The sequence below is a fragment of the Chrysemys picta genome, chromosome 2 (assembly GCF_011386835.1).
Source record: "Chrysemys picta bellii isolate R12L10 chromosome 2, ASM1138683v2, whole genome shotgun sequence".
Classification (NCBI taxonomy): domain Eukaryota; kingdom Metazoa; phylum Chordata; order Testudines; family Emydidae; genus Chrysemys; species Chrysemys picta.
The window spans coordinates 257,425,914-257,446,067 of NC_088792.1; the positions used below are offsets into that span (position 1 = coordinate 257,425,914).

General features: G+C 42.4%; 1 protein-coding gene and 1 long non-coding RNA gene across 8 annotated transcripts in view; one reads left to right on the plus strand and one right to left on the minus strand.

Annotated features, from left to right (window-relative positions):
- OXR1 (oxidation resistance 1) overlaps positions 1-20,154 on the plus strand; it is a 512,712-nt gene that overhangs the window by 210,589 nt on the left and 281,969 nt on the right. The gene's annotated exons all lie outside the window — the stretch shown is intronic.
- On the minus strand, positions 9,259-18,231 carry LOC112059512 (uncharacterized). Its single transcript, XR_002888830.3, has 3 exons — positions 18,111-18,231; positions 14,341-14,433; positions 9,259-10,031 (listed from the first exon to the last, which is right to left on the minus strand). It is a non-coding gene; the product is annotated as an uncharacterized LOC112059512 (long non-coding RNA).

A 20,154-nucleotide genomic window follows, 5' to 3' on the forward strand; every position in this document is an offset into this window, starting at 1 on the left:
TCTGAATGGTTTCTTGGCCTCTGGGAAGTTATGCAGTGCAGTCTGTGTAGTGTGAGTCAGATTCAAAGGCACACCCAGTGCAGCAGGGGGATGAAGCAGGTGGTAAATTAGAACTGCTGAAGTATCTCTCCAGTGCTTGATGCAGTACCAGAGCCCCATTCCAGATGACTCCAGTATAAATAAATGTGTATGAAAACATGCTATTTCCTGTCTTATTTACTTCTCTTTTTACAAAACCGTCTCCTGCCTGAACCATCTCTGGTCTGTCTTCTGCAAATTTTTCTTACTTTGCTGAGAGAGAAGAGAGACTCCATCTCTTATGATTTATGGTGACGTCTCATTCTGAGGAGCAGCTGTGATAATGGATTAGCCATGTTGCTCTGTGTCACCTGGGTTCTGTTTCTGCCTCTACTGCTGACTCATTGCATGACCTTGGAAAAGTTTTCAAAGGCCACCTTGAGTGCTCAGCACTTCTGAAAATCAGGCCATAAGTGATTTAGCTGATTTCACAGAGTGAGTCATTGGCAGAATTGGGAATAGGAACCATGAAACCCAATTGCCACTCACATGGACTCCTTTGGAGAGCTGGAGTAATAATGGAACTTAAATTCAACGTCTGCAATAGAGAAATCTACAACTTCTGATAGAAAAAAGGAAATAAATGTATAGTCAAATGACAGCCTGTATTACAACAGGAATTAGGCCCCAGCTCAGCAAAGCACTTAAGAATATGCTTAACGCTAAGCTCATGCTTAAGTCATTGGGGGTTAAGTGTGTGCTTAATGTTACACACACATTAAGAGTTTCACTGTATTGGAACCTTAATCTCTTTAAAGACATAATTTATAGTCTTAGTCCTATCATGATATGTTGTGGCATGTTGATTGTAAAAAGTGGTGATGTGTGTGTAGGGCATAGTGAGTAAACTGTAAGAGCTACAGCAGCTGCTAAGTGTGAAGCACGGCTCCTTTTTATTTTTAAACAAACAAGCAGCCAGGATTAGTTGGGTTTTTTATTTGTTTTTATTTGTTAAGTGCAGTGCTTTCCACTTACCTTGATCACATTTATTCCTAGCACTTTCATGACAGCTACTTCTCTTCCCAGAGAACTTTTGCCTGTGGAGTAGCACAGGATCCAGTCCTGACACCTGAAATGCTCCTGCCATATGGAATTGTAAAATGCAGTGCCATTAATATGTGAATAACGCTCATTTGTCTCTATAAGTCAGCATGAACTGTTCAGAGTCCTAGCTGTCCCAGTGTCTGAGGAAAATTGAAAAATGGGTGAAAAAATCTGGTTTATACCCAGTTTTGGTAAAACTGGTTGTAGAAAGAGGAAAGCATTCTGAGACTCTGCCAGGACTTGTAACCTTATCCTTTACTGCGAGTGTTATCCCCCCCTGTTTGTCAAAAGTACAAGTTTGACTGATGTGCAGTCTCATAGCTGATCCAGAACACCAGCATAGCAGTAGGTCCTAGAAGTGCATCTCTTGTATCTGGCTAATCAGCAGACTATGCCCTTTCTTCTTGGATACAGACCTAACCACAGTGGTCTACTACACTAGGTTTCGGTTTTTCATTCAGAATTTTCTGTGGCTGGTGGTTGAATTATTTAAACAGTCTCTACTGAAAGCAACTGGCAGTGATGGAAATAAAGGGTGGAAAGCTGTTAATTTCAAGACAAATGAGTTAGTTCCTCGGGTTGTTTTGGTTTTTTAAAATAACCAGAAGATCTTATGAGCAGTAAAAGCCTGATCTGCTTCACTGACATCAATGGGGAAATTCCCATTGACTGCAATTGAAGCAGAATTGATGACTGCATGTGGAAAACACCGGAGTAGTGGAAAAAGTGAAACAGGCCATTAGTGTAGCAGGAGATGTGTAGAAAGAGGTCTCATCCTACCTCCAGGCTTCCTGTCAAAATATTTGTCTCTGTGTGCCTCTGTTCCCTAAGGTTTATTAACTAATAAATACATACATAAATAAATAAAATTAAAAAGCCCTTTTAGCAACATGCTGGCTTAGACATATGTAATATACAGCGATTTACAATTGTGAATATCCCCATTTAAAAAAACCTATAAATAGCATCATCCTGTGACACAAATAAGCCTATTTTTGTTGTAGCCCCTTTGTAAATGCTCTTTATACTGTGTGTATATATAGAGAGAGAGAGAGAAAGAGAGAGAGAATCACATGAGAAATCTACAAACATTGATCTGATTGCAGATTATTCTCTCCTGTATAGGAGGGAAGACCATGCCCTACCAAGCATAGTGCAAAATGTACAAAATAAATATTATGCTATGATTGGTAATAAAGGGTCACAACCTGCAACTTGATCTGCCTGGGCCCACCTTTCTGCACCAGCACCCAGGCCCATTGAAGTCAGCGGGACCACTCCTGTAGAACAATTTGCAGAAGTGAGGCCATAGAATGAAAGAAAAGCAGGGGAGCTTTGGAGACATCTTACTGCCCAGCATGCCATATATTTCACAAGCCTTCACTAGGATGCTGATGCAGCAAAGCACAAAAAAGCAAACTTGATGCTAAGCATGTGCCTAAGTAACCCATGATTAGCAAAGCAAATGGGATTTAAACATGTGCTTAACATTAATGAGAATACGGGTGGGATTATTTAAACATGTATTTTAGTGCTTTGCTGAATCAGAGCCTCTATGAAATCTTCACACCCATGTTATAATTTTCCCTTTCCATAAGTTCTATAGGAATGTAAGTATTTTTAAAGGACTGTGCATTCTTGTTATGTGACTTTATGAATGTCATATTGGCTGTTGCCCTTTTTCTATTTTGATTTTTTTTTTCTGGAAGAAATGCTTATTGTCAAGTGCTTTGAAATGTTTTCAATTTGTGCTTTAAACGAGAAAGCACTTGTATTCCACCTGCTTCATGCAGTGCCCTAATTGGAAGTACTAAAGACTTAATGTTCTGGAAATATAAAGAAGTGTCTCAACCCGCCGTAGCCTGTTGCTGTGCTTATTATCTTCAATGTAAAAGGTGTTAATAATAATGTGAAATGTCCAGTATTTTCAAATAGCTCTGGGTTGTATTCACTCATTTATTTAATACTCTGGAGCTGAAATTCAGCCTTTTCCAGAGGGCCTATGGCTATTAAATCTCACTTAAACCTTAAAAATATGGAGACTGTAGAGCAGTGGTTCTCAAGCTATTTACCATTGTGAGTTGCTTATGCAGCTCTCTATGTGTTATGTGGGCCACATCCACACAATATAAATTCTACCTGTATTGCCCTGTATTACACATGGGCTGCAGCTGTGTGCTGATTGGGCCGCAAGTGGCCCACAGGCTGCGGGTTGAGAACCACTGCTCTAGAGAGTGATTTTAAAAGAAAGGAGAAAGTGGAACAGTTTGGAGGTGGGGAAACAGAACAGACTGGTCAGACTGGAGAGGAAGGAGAGAATTAAGGGAGAGGTAATCACATGAGGGAAGGGTTTGGTTGGAAAAGGAGTAGAAAATGTGAGATATTGGGACTAGCCTTGCACTTAACCTCACTTGCCATCACCTGTAGTTTCCACTTTTACTTGCTTTGGAGTAAAGCAGCCTTAAATATAAAATTAATGGAGATATCCCATCTCCTAGAACTGGAAGGGACCTTGAAAGGTCATCAAGTCCAGCCCCCTGCCTTCACTAGCAGGACCAAGTACTGATTTTACCCCAGATCCCTAAGTGGCCCCCTCAAGGATTAAGCTCACAACCCTGGGTTTAGCAGACCAATGCTCAAATCACTGAGCTATCCCTCTCCCCAAGGAGCCTTGTGCTCCCTACAACATGCTGTTCAAGAATTGGCAAGATCAAGACTTTAAAGAAGACTTTCAAGAAATAATTTTCTTGACCTATATATAATCAAGTAGTTTATTCAACTGACAGAGAGAGGTGGTGGGACTGGTTAGTCAAAAGGAAATCTCAAGCTTTACGTCTGCCCATTTTAGGTAGTTATGCCTCCACTATGCTATCTTCATGTTAAATTAGCATTTAGAGTGTTGTAGACCTTTTGCTGAGCTATCCAAAATAACAAGGCTAGATAGCAGGCATAGATTCTTTCTAGGGGTGCAGCAAAGTGGATATTACCATCTTCCTATCCATATCACAATGCTCCCCCACACCAAAAACAAAAAGCCTGAACAGCCCTGAGCTTTCATTACCTTATATTTGATTTCATCCCTCTGTTCACAAAGGCAAATTTTATTACTTGCATTACTTTACGTCGCTTCTGCAGAAGATTTAATAAGTCATGGATTTATGGAAATCCAGAATTGTTTGTATGCAGGATGCAAAGCGAGTCTGGCACAGTTGGGTGAAGTGGAGAAACAGAGCTGAAGTGGGCATTGCATTGTGCCTGAAGTGGACAGATTTGAGTAAAACAGTTCATGGGTGCTGGGGCACTTGGCTGGGGAAGCAGGAGCCCTTACTGCTCTCAGACTTTGAAAAGAGGCAGCTGCCCTGCTTTTAGCAACTGCTCCTAGATGCCAGCAGATGCGCAGGCCCTGCCTTGGCAACATCCCCCAGCCGGAATGTCTACACAGCATTGGCTTTTTGGAGTGCCAATAAGTACCAAGCCAGGATTCCATCCTAGTGGACAAGAGAGCATTCGATATGTATTGGGGCTAGTTCCTATGTGGCTGTATTCTGCAGCCAAGATAGCAGCCCTCTGTCTCCTCTTACACCAGTACAAGAATTTGACCCTAAGTATATTAGGTCAAAAGAGATGATCATTTATTAAACTTAATTAAATTAATCTCCATTTCCATTAAAAGGAATTGCATCAAAAGAGCCCATACAAAGTTCACAGGCACATTTCTGAATGATCCCTGCCTTTGGCTGCCTCAAGTTCTACAAATTTTTCTTAGTTTTCAGAGTAGTTTCAAGAACCTATTTCTGGCAATAGTGAATACACATTTAGCTTATTCAAGTTTGAAAGGGTCACTTTAACTCAGGTCCTTAAATCAGGGCTTTCATTTGTACTCTTTGGCCATCTTGTTTGAACAGAAACCGAAAGGTTGAGTATAAAGCAGGTATCCAACACCAGTGATTTATTGGGAGGTTTTTTTTGTCTCATTGCAAAAGGGGATTTAAAATCACATCAGTCTGATGTGTTGGCCTTTTTATATTCAGTCCTGCCAGTAAAGCGCTGCTAGACCAGGAAGAAGAGACAGGCTTAAGATCTGATATCTTGAAAAGCATGAGGGATGGAAGTGCATGGATGCTGGCCTAGGAGGGACACATATGTGTATATAATAAATGTGGGATGAGAGGGAAGGGATGGTTATAGGTAGGAGGGATTAAATTAAATTATGATTCCTGTTCTGCGGGGCCATTTCCCACCTAAAGGAGTAAAAGATCAGACTTACTGGCAGGAGTTGCTGGGGAGATCTGTACACCCTTTTCCGAAGGCCCCAATGATGGACATGTGGGGCCATGTGGAGTCCTTGCCAGGAGTTGGTGATAGGATATTTTTACTCCTTCCAGCTGCAGGAACTCCAGAGGTTCTCTTGGCCCTGTCCCCTTCTGAGCACAGCGGCTCCCTTTCTGGCTGCTTCTTACTGCATCCTTTTGAGTTGGTGCCACCACATGACTAGTTGTGTAGGACAGTGTACTACAACACATCTTGCACATGCCCAGGACCAGCTCTAGTTAACAATAAGAATGTTGGTTTGGGTGGAGCAGGGAGCACTCTGGGTATAAGGTGCTTTACAACAGGAAGGAGGGATCATCTTGTGTTGCCCCCTAGTGACTCCCCCAGTGGATCCACAAAGCAGAATTGATGGACTTGAGCATGGAGGAGTTAAATCAAGCCCTCCTCCACCAGTGAAAATGGAGGACAACATCATGATCTGTCTTGGGCTTGGGGGTGCCCTGGGCCAAACACTAAGATAATGGGAAAGACAAGAGGTGCTACAGAAGTTGACATGAGAGAAGATTAACATTGAGAAGGAATAAAAGGGAGCCAGAGCAGTTTTGTGAAGGTGGATTCTACAGAGAGAATCCTGCAGATCCAGAAGAGAAGCAGCTGCATAAGAATAAAGAGCATATTGCCTTCTCTCCCAGCAGTCCAGCTTTGCTACTTAACTAGTTTAAAAAATCTGCATTGGAAGGTTTCATTAGAAATCTCAGCAACTCATATGTCCCTTCCCTACATCACAAATCAATTTATGTGAAATCCCTTATGTGATCCAGGTCCTGGGATCACAAATCAATTTGTGTTAATTACATATCCTGTAAACTCTGTCTTGGGGTCCTTACTCAAATGTTCTGGTGTTATGGTGATGCAAATTAATTAATCATTTCAGCTGTTCAGTCTCAAGTCAAAGGCATGCAGAGTTTCCTATAATAGTTATAAATGCCTCTCTCCAAAATAATTCAATATTCTGATAGCTGACTCGATGTTCTGTAGACTTCATCCTTGTGTCCTCGAGGCTTCTTGTGTGACCTTGGGCAAGTCACTTAATCTCTCTTTGCCTCAGTTCCCCGTCTGTAAAATGGGGATAATAATGCTTCCCTACTTCAAAGGTGCCCCAGAAAGGAGACCGGCACAGTTGGGATGAAAGCAATCACCCATTGAAACACTGTGAAAATGACACCAGCATGAGTGAATTGATCACAGGATACCTACTACAACTTTCAAAAGTGCTGAGTTCTCAGAAGCTCCAGGTGACCTCAGTGAGAGTTCCTGGGTGTTCAAAACTCTTAGGCTTGTCTACATTACCGACTGGCTCGATGGGCAGTGATTGATCCAGCGGGGGTCGATGTATCATGTCTAGTCTAGACACGATAAATCGACTGCTGAGCACTCTCCCATCGACTTCGGTACTCCACCAGGGTGAGAGACACAGGCAGAGTCGACGGGAACATCAGCCATCGACTTACCACAGTGAAGACACCGCGGTAAGTATAGCTAAGTACGTCGACTTCAGCTACGTTATTCACGTAGCTGAAGTTGCGTAACTTAGATCAATCCTCCCCATCCCCCCAGTGTAGACCAGGCCTTACAGTCAGGCCACTTCCTCTGGAGCCTAAATAGGGACTTAAGCTTCTAACTTCAGGCTCCTGTTTTTGAAAATCGTGGCTTAAACCATGAATCCATCGTGCCATCCAGCCCTCTCTGCATACATTGCTTTCTGAGCCCAGGAGATTTGCTAAACTAAAACTTCTCTTCTGTACAATGCAAACAAGAAAAGCAGCTTGTTCTTTTCAGTGATCTGCTTCCAGCTATCTTTCCTGAACATACCAGCAGCATGTCAATGTAAATTTAAAAAAGAAGATTGTACTTTACTGCATAGCCATTTTTTTAACATCCAGTGAAGTTGTTGAAAATGGTTGTCTAGCTGGCATACTGACTAGGCTTTGCTTTTTAAAGTATTGCCGATACCGTATGTGCGCTCATTTTTATGACAGCTTGATGGGTAAAGCAGTGTTCTGACTGCTAAGGCAAAACTAATTGGAGCCACACATTCCTGGGTATCTCAAAGCATAACTTTTCTCCATTGCTCACTTGTGTGTGCTTCGTAACTCTTAAAAAGCTGTTTAGTTTCCCAAGGGATAACACCTGGAAAAAGAACCTCTTGAGGGATGAGTGGTGGGTCTGTTTGTGGGTTTGCTCTGGAGGAAGGGAAGGGAGAGTGGTTTGGGGGAGAGGGAGTAGGATGGGATGAAGCTGTGAGCATGATCAAGTCAGGACACCGGCTGGGAGGGTTCAACCACTAGGAGCAGGGCTGGGGGCGGCACGTCCGGGTCTTCGGCGGCAATTCGGTGGTGGGTCCCTCAGTCCCTCTCGGAGGGAAGGCCCGGCCGCTGAATTGCTGCCGAAGAATGAAGCAGCGCGGTAGAGCAGCTGCCGAAGTGCCGCCGATCGCGGATTTTTTGTTTTGTTTTGTTTTTTGTTTTTTTCCCTCTTCACTGCTTGGGGCATCAAACAAGCTGGAGCCAGCCCTGACTAGGAGAATGTGCCATATTGCTGGTCAGGAAAGTCCCGTACAGGGAGATGATGTAGGGACTGATTGGATTACTGGAAGGGTGTTAATTGCTGCATCGGTCTGCAGATGAGTCTGGAGTTGTCAGTATACTTTACGTAGGACAAGCATACTCATCCTCAGCATTCAGCAGTCTCTCCCTTACTGTGTTATTCTTTAAATGCCTGAATGCTTGATTGTAGGCACCGTGCAATGCCTTTGTACTAAGCATGATAGAGAATCCCAGAGGGTTCTGGCCCAGCTTGTGAATAGCCCTCCTATGGTTATGCAAGACAGGGAGCACACACCCATCCTCATCCTAAAGGTTGGTGCAGCCTTCCCTCTTTCCCAAGACTCAGAGGTGGGGGGGAAGCTTAAAGAGGAATTTTGTATTATTCACTATTACATCATTAATAGTAGTTGTCTTGAGAAATCCTCAGCAACAACACTGAGCACCAGCTTCCTTATGTTGGCTCTTGTCATTAAAGGACTAGAATTAGTAGGGGGGAAATACAGAAAACTGAAAATATGTAGTAGTCATATTCATTTACTGATCTAGTCAACTAAAATTATACCAGTAGCATGCATATGCTGCAGAACAATTCACTCCTTTTTATGAACAGTTATTTCTGCAGGGTTTTCATTATTTCCAATCTGCAGACTTTTTTTATCTTTTTGACTTTACTTCTTTGTATAACAGAGTGAAGGGTGCTAGCTGCATCATTGCTTCAGCACGCAAGAAAACAGAATTTAGTAAAGCACTGGCATTGGTTTCCCTGATTTGTGGTACAGAGGAATTTCACTTGGCAGGTGTTGGAGGTAGGAATGAAAGAAGCACTCTGGATAGAGCTTATTTGTAAAGGGATTTAGTAATGAAAAGTGCTGTTTAAATAAAGGGAAATTATGAAAGTAGACATCAGTGATATTGCTTTCTAAATTCATACTTCACTTTTTTAGAGTATTGAAAGACAAGATATTTCCCTATAGGCTATTCCCAGAAGCTGACAAATTATGCTAAAATAATGTAATCCTGACTCCCACTGCATCTTTTATTCTAAGATCTGGACAAGAGACAGAAATGATTAGAACCATTGTTAAATTTCACTGTTATTTCCTTTAGAACAGTCTTTTCTGTTACATAGACCTGTTGGTGTCACTAGGCATCACCCTAGGTAACTCGGGGAGTTGGAAGACCACGAGAGTCGATGAAGCCCCCCCGCACTAGGCCAAAGTGAACCAAAGCCCCTGCATGTTCAATTTTACTAACCTCACAGGCCAGCAGCTGTGAAGCGGTAGTGATAAGGGAAACCTACATGCTTCTAGCTGAAGGACAAGATTACTTGCAGAAGGGAACATAGCGAACAAGCTACGCAGCCAAGGTCGTTTAATGTAACTACTGCAGAGGGAGGAAGGGGGAAAAAGGGGGGAAGGTAGGGAAGGGGAAAAAAAAGAATAAAAAGGGAAAACTGCTTGTCTCAGTGCGCTTGATTTGAGACATGCTGGTCTCCTAGTGCCTATTCAGAGCTCTTGAATAAACTTTGTCTGCTTCTCCACCCTGGTGTGTTCATTGGCACGAAGCACACCGGGCAACGAACCCCGCTGTTGCCCCCTCAGGCCCTCTGTGCTGGCAACAGACCTGAAGCAAAAAATAAGACCATTCATTTTATGTTTCCAGGAAACTTTGTTATATTAATGATCCATCCCTGTGACAAGTAGTTTTCATTTGACGGTAAACAGAACAAGTTTAGGTGTTGTGGTTGAGCTATCATTTTACACAGTAAGTAAACAGATTAGCCTGACACTTTTGTATGCCTGTTTCCTGTAAATGACAGTTAAATGGGAATAAATTGCCCATCCATGTAGCCACCTGCTTGGTGAACTTCACAGAGCTGCTCACTAGCAGCACTCTGATTGCTTTGCTTCCCTGTGCCATTTTTAGCTAATGTCAATGCAAGTTGCTTTTCATCTTTCAAACTGGTTTTCCTCCTGGAAATTAAGGATATACGCATCCTTTCAGATTTGACCTTTAATGTTTCCACACCACCTATGAAAAAGGAAAAAAAAAAGAAAGAAAGAAAGTAAGATATACGTGCCCCAGGTTTTGGAGAGATCTGAAAAGCTGTTGTTCACTAGAACTGTAAAATGTGACAGAGTGGTTACAGAGAGCACTAAATGCAGAGGAAGCACTGATCACTTCTGAAAGTGTTTCTCCAAAGTGCAGTTTGCTTTCCCATTAACACGTGAAGTTCTGTGGCAGTCCATCGTGTCCCACCCGATATGTCATACTGGTGCGCACACGCTTACATGCTGAGCGCCCACTGGTAGGAAATGAAAGAGTGAGAAATAATGACTTGCTCACCAGCCAAAGAGTTGGTGCAGAAATAAGGTGGGTGGCAGGGGAACATGGCTCCATGGTACGCGTTCCCAATCCCCAGAGCCTATAGACCCTCAGCTATTCTGTGTACTCTGTATGTGTTGAGAGGGAGCTTGGGAGCAGGTGCTCTCTAGGTACGGTCCCTTCCTGGTTTTCGAGAGGAAATCCACAAAAGGATTTCATACTGCTAGAAGGAGCATCAGTTCGGCTACATGGCTTCTGTCTTTTGGAAACCGGAAATAATGTGCAGCAGAGCTCCTATGGGAGCCTGGGTGCCTTGGGCAGAGAAGGATCCTAGACAGCAGCACACTTTGGGAAACCATCCATTGTATAGTTTGTTTTAGGAGCTAAATTAAAACCCATTGCTAAAACTCCTAAAACATGTTTGCAACCAGACAGTGCTTGATATTTTGGATCGTAGCACTGATTAAGCAGACTCCCAGATCTGGCAATACATTTTACTGCACATTAAACCCTGAAGTTCAGGAAGGCTCCAATAATTCTTGAGTGACAAACATAAGCCTTGATTCTGAAGGGCAGGCACTGACCTGAGTAATGGCTGACGTCAGTGTCAAGGCAGTGGACTGTTGTGAGTCACTTACAAAATAGATTTCTCTTGTCCACGGTTGCCTGTTTTGCCAGATTAGAGTGACTTTTCTATTATTGCCATGGAGAGGAGATTTAGAAAAGATGCTGTAATTTCCTAATGCACGCCTGATTCAGCTGAGTATATGGATGATGAGAAAAAACAGGCTTGCCTTTTGGCATATGGTATCTGCACGTACATATTATTTCTGAATTGGCTGAGTTGTTTGCTTTAAAAATGATGGAGGTGTCATGGTTCATAGTGGTGTTCGTGTGTGTGTGTGTGTTTGCATGCTTTTAAGACCTGTAATATTTCATGCACACATTTAGGGATAGAAAATTCCACACATCTTACACACAAACTTTCACACTGTTATGAGAATATTGGAGAGAATTATGAAAAACCCTTTATGGCTTACTACCAAATTAGTCTGCAGTCCCTCAGGATAATCTATTCAGGTGGATCCCCTGCATTCAGGTTGAAATCAATTGACTTTATGGGGACTCTGAATGGGCACAGGGATCTGTCTGTGCTGAGCATTTTGCAGGAATGGTATCTTAAAAAGCAGCTCCACCTTGGTAGCAATGGTGGGAGTACTTGAGTAGGGTTACCATATTTTGAGTTCCCAAATAGAGGACTCTGCCGGAGGAGGGAGGTTACAGTTTCTACTGTACAGTTTTTTCTACTTTGAATATCTAATATTTATAAATGAAAAGTGTAATGGCCTCAAAAATAAATGTAAATCAGATTTAAATGTACCGTTTTACATGCAATCAGTCCTTTCCTACTGCGCTTCTTCCTGTTGTGCCCATGCATATTTCTCTGTGGAGCATATCTTTCTCAGCGGTGGTTGATTGCTCATCAAGTAGCCATGAAAGTCTTTGCACCACGTGTGCCTGAAGTTGTACTGTACAAGCAGGATCCCTTTCAGCAACTCAACAATCAATACCATGTTACCCCTACTTCTGCGCTGCTGGTGGTAGCAACACTGCCAGCAGCTGCTACTCTCTGGCTGCCGAGCTCTGAAGGCGGTGCCACCACCAGCAGCAGCGCAGAAGTAAGGGTGGCAAACTAGTAAACATGCATGCCGCTATTAAGGCACGCCGGGAATTGCAGTTCTACCAGTCTGATGTTGGAAAAAGGACAAGCAAGGAAAAATCATGGATATTTGTTCATATTTCAAAAATTCGCCTGGACGGAGATGGGAGGACCAAAAAAGAGGTCATGTCCGGGAGAACCCAGACGTATGACAACCCTATACTCGTGTTGGCTGACCACTGGGTTTTTTTGCAGCCAAAGTTCTTGGCTCATTGTGTGTGTCAGGTGCAGGATGCTGTGTTCTGCTGCTGCCCAGCAAATAGCTCCATATTATGGGGTTCTTTTGTGTCATTGCTGATCTCATACAAAAGCATTGGGAAACCCATACAAACAACATTTGGTTTGGTTTGTTTATTCAAATCCTACCAGCAATCAGAGTGAGTCAGAGATTCTGCAGAAATAAAAGCATATGATCCTATAATGTGTGTACACAAGGGGGCAAAGCTAAAATTGCCCATACAGTTTTAACACAGACATTTCCTGACTCGAATCCCTCATCTTACAACTTGAATGTTTCTTTTAGTGTAGTTTTTTTTTACTGTGGAATATATAACACGTACCTCCACCCAGCGTGCATGAGTTAGTGAAAGCTGCATCTTTACCCTCATTGCTGAGGGATGACAGGAATGACACGTCCTTACTTCAGTAGCTGCAGGGGAGATTTAGTCTGTCAGCAGGACTTCTCTGGGCCACTCACCCTGGAGTTTTGGCAAGGTAGATGGTCTTCTCTAAGCAGTGCTGCCATCCGAGGGACAGCCAGGACGATTACTTTAGGGAAAGAAGAGGGGCCCAAAACTCACCACGTCATTGAGTGGTATATTAAGCTGCCAGTTGCAATAGGTGCAGGCAGCAGCAGCAAGAGGCATCTGAGAGACCCTCAACCAGGAGCATAAGCAGATTGCTCTGTAGTTTCTCTCACCACATTCTACTTTTCCCTGAGCTTCCCAGTCTCCACAGACAGGACCCGAGACGCAGGGGGCCTAGTCTTCTAGCTTTGCTTCTAGCACTTTCTCTTCCACTAGAGGCAGTGATAAAGGGAGGAAGAGAGGAATTCAGTGTTTAAGCAGAGAGGTAAGGAAGGGATTGAATGTGAAAGGAGGAGGGGGAGACTGGGAACTGGCCTGTGGGGACAGATGATAAAGAGGAGATTGGCGTGAGAGGGAGAGTTTTTGAAAAACTGAAATGATTGTCTGAGTGATCCTGAATTTTACAGAGCACATCACTCCTGAGAGCAGCCTTGCTTCTCTCCGTGCACCACTTTATCAAAGGGAGCCTGTCGCCAGGTTGAATGTCTAAGCAACAGAGTAGGAGCTAAATCTCATTCGGAGTACTGCCTGCTATTAATGGAAATAGAGTTTGAATTGATTATTTATATTAGTGATGGGTAGTGCACACTTCACTGCATCAGCGTAGTTAAGATTCTTCAGACATTTCTACTTTCAGAAGTTTCCAAAATTCAATTATTATTTTTCTCTTTTTAACAATATACACAGAAATTCCAGTGTGTGTGTGTGGGGGGTGGGGTGGGCGAGGGGGGGACGGACACCTTGTGTTAATGTGGCTTAACTCTGTATTTCCTGGTAGATAGTTTCTCATCAACCACTTTAGCCCTGAACCACTTCAGGTGCCTCTGGGGAGGATGGAAGGAGGAATAGCAACTAGAGAAAGCCTGATAAGAAACGTTAGAAAAACACATGGGTAGAGGCAAGAGCTCAATTGCTCTGGGAGAGATGGTTGGGAGGAAGAAAGACTAGAAAATGCAGTGTGGGAAGGAGCCAAAGAAATGGGTCTGAAATGGGCATGGGTGGGAGCAGGACAGACAGGCAGCTGTGGATGGTAGGTGATTTCATCCAAGCACAGCAAAGTTTCAAGTGAAATGGCAAAATTTCACCCTCAGCCAGGCAGAAAAGGCAGCTTGCTTTTTCTGAGGCTTGATTATTGAGTCAAAAAGCTGCTGCATGTGAAGTTTTTTGTTTGTTTTTTTAATGAAACTTCTTACACATCTTTGCATGGCTTTCACTAGCAGTGGACAGTGTGTTGCTTCCCTCTCTTTCTGGATGCCCTGACTTTCCTGTGTCATTTGCAAGCTGAAGCTGTACAAGGCCTTTCACATTTTTAGCCTCTAGGCCTGATTATGAGTGGATTTGGCAGAGGAAGGGAATTGCTGAGCAGCAAGAGAGTAAGTTGATTGGAGCCATTGATATGCTTTTTTCTGGTGGGAAAGTACAGTGAACTAAAACATTTAACACTCTGGAAAATCAGTTATGAGAAAGGAGAAATATGGATAAATGTTACCTTTCAGCCTCTCGTAAGAAGACTCTAATCAGTGGCAGATACCAGATTTCCATCTCCAAGAGCTGTCAATCTGGCACTTCTTATGAGTAGCAACTAAAATGTGAAGAGAAAGAAAAAGCTGCAGAAATACAATATTCAGACTGGAATGGCCAATCACTGCATTATACCAACCCAACTTTAAATATTTACCAGCAATAGAAAAGTAAACATTTCGAACTTTGATTAATGATCCAATCTGCAATGCCACTCATAATTGCATCTTAAAGCTTTCAAATCTCTCCCTCTCAAAGCTTTGTAAGCTTTATTTGAGAGGGAAAAACTCTAGTTTTGCCCTAGGGCCACAGGATAGGTACATAAAATGTATGTGTGCAAAAGTGTGCCTTGGCAGGGAATTGATTTGTGTTATCTCATTCCCTGCAGCCAATTGAAAGAATATTGTATTTCTCTCTTTATGGCTTGATGGTCTCCATTGTACACTTAATTGCTGCCCCAAAGGCATCTTTGACAGCAAGACACAGGGAGAATGTGGCCATTTCAAAATGCAAAGTCATTTTGGAAAAAAAATACCTGTCATGTTGGTAGGGGGTCAGGGCTGTGGTCAGGGAATTTTGCTTTTGTTTAGAGCTTTTTCTCCCCAGGTGTTACAAATTTATACTTTTATTATGCAGGTTATTGAGAATGGTAATTCTGCTAAGAACTGTATTTCAAAGAACACCAATATTGCCGTGATAGAAGACTTAGTCACACTGCAAAGTAAACCCAAACTAAACTTTCCAGTGCACAAGTAGAAACTTGCTCTTTATGCCCCCTTCCACCACTACAGTGCCACGAGCCTCCAGTAGTTAATGGCTGTACTGCTAATGTGTGCGTGGCTGAAAAATGTTAAACAGGATAATGAAATGTAGTAAATGACAGGCGTGGTGCTTAAATTTCCTTTTTTTATACTTTAAAAATATATTGAGAATAATTATTAGTCTCCGAAAATACTCTCGGGACAGTAAGGAAATATCAGAGTTGTTTTATTTAAGTGGATTTAGTTCACTGCATGACAGGTGCTGGACTGAGGTAATATCTTTTGTTGGACCAACCTATGTTGCTGAGAGAGACACTTTTGAGCTTACACACAGAGTTCTTCTACAACAGTGGTTTCCAAACTTGTTCCGCCGCTTGTGCAGGGAAAACCCCTGGCGGGCCGGGCTGGTTTGTGTACCTGCCGCGTCTGCAGGTTCGGCCGATCGCGGCTCCCACTGGTCGCGGTTCGCTGCTCCAGGCCAAGGGGAGCTACTGGAAGCGGCGCGGGCCGAGGGACGTACAGGCCGCCGCTTCCAGCAGCTCCCATTGGCCTGGAGCAGCAAACCGCAGCCAGTGGGAGCCGCGATCGGCCAAACCTGCGGACGGGGCAGGTACACAAACCGGCCCGGCCCGCCAGGGGCTTTCCCTGCACAAGCGGCGGAACCACTGTTCTACAATAACACTGCATAGGTGCTGGACTGACACCTTGGCGAAAGTTTTTATCTTCAGAAGGAGCTGCAACAGAGCCAGTAGTAGTACAGGCTTCCTCCAGTGCTTTGCCAAAGTGCCTCAGTCCTGATCTTGGAGAGATGAAGGGTTAGAGGGTACTTTGGTCCCTTGATCCTTGGTTCCTTTAATGACAAAACAATTAGTTTGACTTTATCATTTTAATGATCTTGGTTTCAATTTTTAAACTAAAATATTATTTTTTGTATTATATGTAACATACATTTTACTATATTGTAAAAATCAAAATGAAATGAATCAAAATGATAGCCAAAATGGCAAGTTTTTATCTTATTGAAACAATTTGACATTTTGTTTTGATGGTCCCAAACAGAAAATGTTTGGATTTTTCATTTCATAGGTAATTTTGAAATTTTGGCTTGCCATTCCAATTTGGAACTGATATTTTCCCTCAAATGTTGAAATTTGCCCTGGAATGGAAATTCCAGTCACTGACCAGATCTACTATTAACTACTTTGGGACTGATTTTTTTCACCAGCATGATTTTAAATGTCATTGGTTTAAATAGCAGATGCTAAATGTTGTAATTTATTGTAGTCTTTGAGCTGCTGCAGCATGTACTCCTCAGTGGTCACTTCCAATCCATTGCATTTATTATCTGCCTGAATAACTGCAGCCATGGATGACCAGTGCTACTATATGAACAATACTAAAAGTTCTGAATTTTCAGATACAGTATAAACTGCCGACACTACACTATTGAATTCCAAACAGCAGTGGATACGGTATGCTAAATCAAATCTTAAATTAAAATAGAAATTAAAAAAATAAACAGAAAAATAACTCTGTATTTTGACCACACAATGTAGAAGTACAGGGAATAAAGTTTAGAATAAGAAAGAATTGAATGGATATTTATCTTGGGAGTTGTGTGGTTGAATATACTGGAACTTTCTGGAGCTAATAACATTGAGGGGGCATTCAGTAGATAATTTAATTCAGATCTGATTGTTTCAAAGCAAGGCTTTGGCTTATCTCAGAATATTTTGGATTTATCTGTCTCCAGTGGTATCTATTGTGTTGCTCTAAACTGTTTATATCAAAATATTCAATGTCACTCTTCCAGCCACATGGCAGGTTGTTTCAGTTTAGATCTCATTTACCCAAGGCCAAACACTTGTTCTGAGCCATGCTGAGAGAGGAGAACTTGACTGCAGGAGGGATTGTGGCTTAGAAGCATTATGATGCCAGGGATGGTGGGGAGAGTATACTCAGTAGAAGAAACTCTTCGGACAGACGGCTGCTTCATTCAATACTATCCTCCAGGTGCTGACCAGTGTGCAGGCCTGGATGGGAGCCATCCAGACAGTACCACATTGCTAGGACAGAGTCTGTGTTGCTGGCCCTTTCTCTTCTCAAGGAATGCAGACATCCAAATCATCCTGCATGGGTTCACTAGCAGAACAAGAGGCTGTAAAGGCCCATTCCCTCTTCTTCCCTTCCCAAAGTCCATTGAAGTGAATGAAAAGATTCCCACTGATTTTAGTGGGGGTTTTGATAAGGCTCCCAGTGCAAATATAATTTAGCCCCAAATTTACAACTGTATGTAAAGGTATATGGAACAAGTCTGGGTTTAATTTCAATATAGGATTGGTGACGATACATATAAATAGAAAGCACCACTTTTGTTTGTCTGTTGATTTCTGCACCCAACTCTGTGCTTCTAAGCATCCGAGTGAGATATTTCACATTTTTATTTACAGTAACAATTAGCAAGTCTTAATCACAATATTTTTATTTCTTAATAGTTATTTCTCATAGAAGACTTAACCAAGGAACAAAACACACATTGCAAGATTAGTAAATACATCTTGAAATCCTGCCAATATTTTCTAAATAGAAAATGTGGTTTACAAATCCTTACTTTGCATTTAAGAGACAAGCCACTGATTTAGAAGGTAATATCCTGAGAGTTTTATCTTGTGTGTAAATCCTCCTCCAACATTTTAAATCATCTTCCTGATTTTATAAATTCTGATTAGGGAAGAATTAGAAAACCTAAAGTTTAGCTCTAGTTAAGACACCAAAAGTTTAGATGCCTCCAACCTTCCTCCCAACCCATCATGTTAATTTTAAATGCTGCTGCTAGGCTTATCTTCCTGGCTTGTTCTGACACAAGCTTCTTCTCTTCATTTTTAAGCCCTTGTACCATTTAGCCCACCCTAACTGCAAATCTGATTTCTGATCATGAGGTCAGAATTCTTGTATTAACTCTGCCAGTGATACCAACCTCAATCTGCTTCTCTCACCAACATCTTTGTGCTTTCCACCATGCTGCCATATCAACACAGAGAAAAAAATTCCCCATACGAGGGAAGCATGCGGACAAAGGTTGAGATAGTGTTCTCGCCAAAGGCCCTTAATCAAAGTAAGCAGTCATGGGATAAGAGGGGAGGTTCTCTCATGGATCAGTAACTGGTTAAAAGGTAGGAAACAAGGGGTAGGAGTAAATGATCAGTTTTCACAATGGAAAGTAGCAAATAGCAGGGTCAACCAAGGATTTGTACTGGGACCAGTGCTCTTCAATATATTCAGAAGTGATCTGGAAAAGGGAGTAAACAGTGAGGTGGCAAAGTTTGCAGATGATACAGACTTACTCAAAATAATTAAATCTAAAGCTAACTGCAAAGAGTTACAAAGGGATCTCACATGACCGGACAACAAAATGGTAGATGAAATTCAGTGTTGATAAGAGGAAAGTATTAATAAAAAAAATTGAGGGAAAATAATCCCAGCTATACATAAAAAATGATGGGGTCTAAATTAGCCGTTACCACTCAAGGAAGAGAGCTTGGAGTCATTGTGAATAGTTCTCTGAAAACATCTGCTGCATGTGCAGCAGCAGTCAAAAAAGCTAACAGAATGTTAGGAACCATTAGGAAAGGGACAGATAAGATAGAAAATATCATAATGCCACAATGTAAATCCATTGTATGTCAACACCTTGAATACTGTGTACAGCTCTGGTTGTCCCATCTCAAAAAGATATATCAGAAGTGCAGCAAAAATGTTTAACAGTATGAAACACCTTCCATACAAGGAGAGATTAAAAAGACTGGGAGTGTTCAGCTTAGAAAAGAGACAAATAGGGGGAGATGTGCTGGTGGTCTATAAAATCATGAATGACATAGAGAAAGTGAATAGGGAAGTGTTATTTACTCATTCACACAACACAAGAACTAGTGGTCACCCAATGAAATTAATAGGCAGCAGGTTTAAAACAACCATCAGGAAGTACTTCACACAATGCACAGTCAACCTGTGGAACTCACTGCCCAGGGATGTTGTGATGGCCAAAAATATAACTGGATTCAAAAATAATTAGATAAGTTCATGGAGGATAGGTCAATGGTTATTAGCCAAGATGGCCAGGGACACAACCCTATTGTCCAGGTATCCCTAAACCTCTGACTGCCAGAAGCTGGGACTGGATGATAGGGGATGGCGCACTCGATAATTGTCCTGTTCTGTTCATTCCCTCTGAAGCATCTGGCATTGGTCACTGTCGGAAGACAGGATACTGAGCTGGATGGACGATTCGTCTGACCCAGTATGCCCATTCTCGTGTCAAACTTGGCAGCTCCCCCCCCTCCTCCACACATGCTTTTTTTCCTTTTTTGAATCCCTCCTTACAACTTATCTCTACTGTGATATCTAGAGATCACTGCTGTCTGGCCTTGGTTAGGCTAGTGGCAAGCTGTAACTGTTCCAGCTGCTCAGACTAATGATTTATGCAAATACCGCCATATTTACTGTTACTCTGTCCCTTGTTTGTCTGTTTATCCATGTCTTGCTTTTAGTCACTATCTTAGTGTGATAAGGTAAAACAGGCAGGAAGGAGATAAGGGCTGCCTTCCTGTCAGATGACCCAGCAGGCAATGTGAGGGAAGAGTGTGTCCTCCTTCCAGTGACTGAGAGTTTGTCTCCACTGCAAAGTTAACTCAAGTTATAACTTGAGTGCTGTCCCTACTCCAGTCCCGTCCACATGCACAGACCCTTAACAGGAGTGTGCTGGTGCTTTCAACTTGAGTTGGCTGGGCCATCAGGGGGTACAGGCTGGAGTCTGAATTAGCTCAACTCATCAGCTGCTAACACACTAACACAACCCTTCTGCAGTGTAGATGCAAAGTTAGCTCCATTCGAGTGACATTTGCCCGCCAGTGCCTTCCAACAATTGCCTCTGTGTGCTCAAAAAGGACAGACAAATTCTCCCACAATTCTCTGGGAAAGAATTCATAGAGTGGCTCAGCTTATTGCAGCACAAAGACCCATGT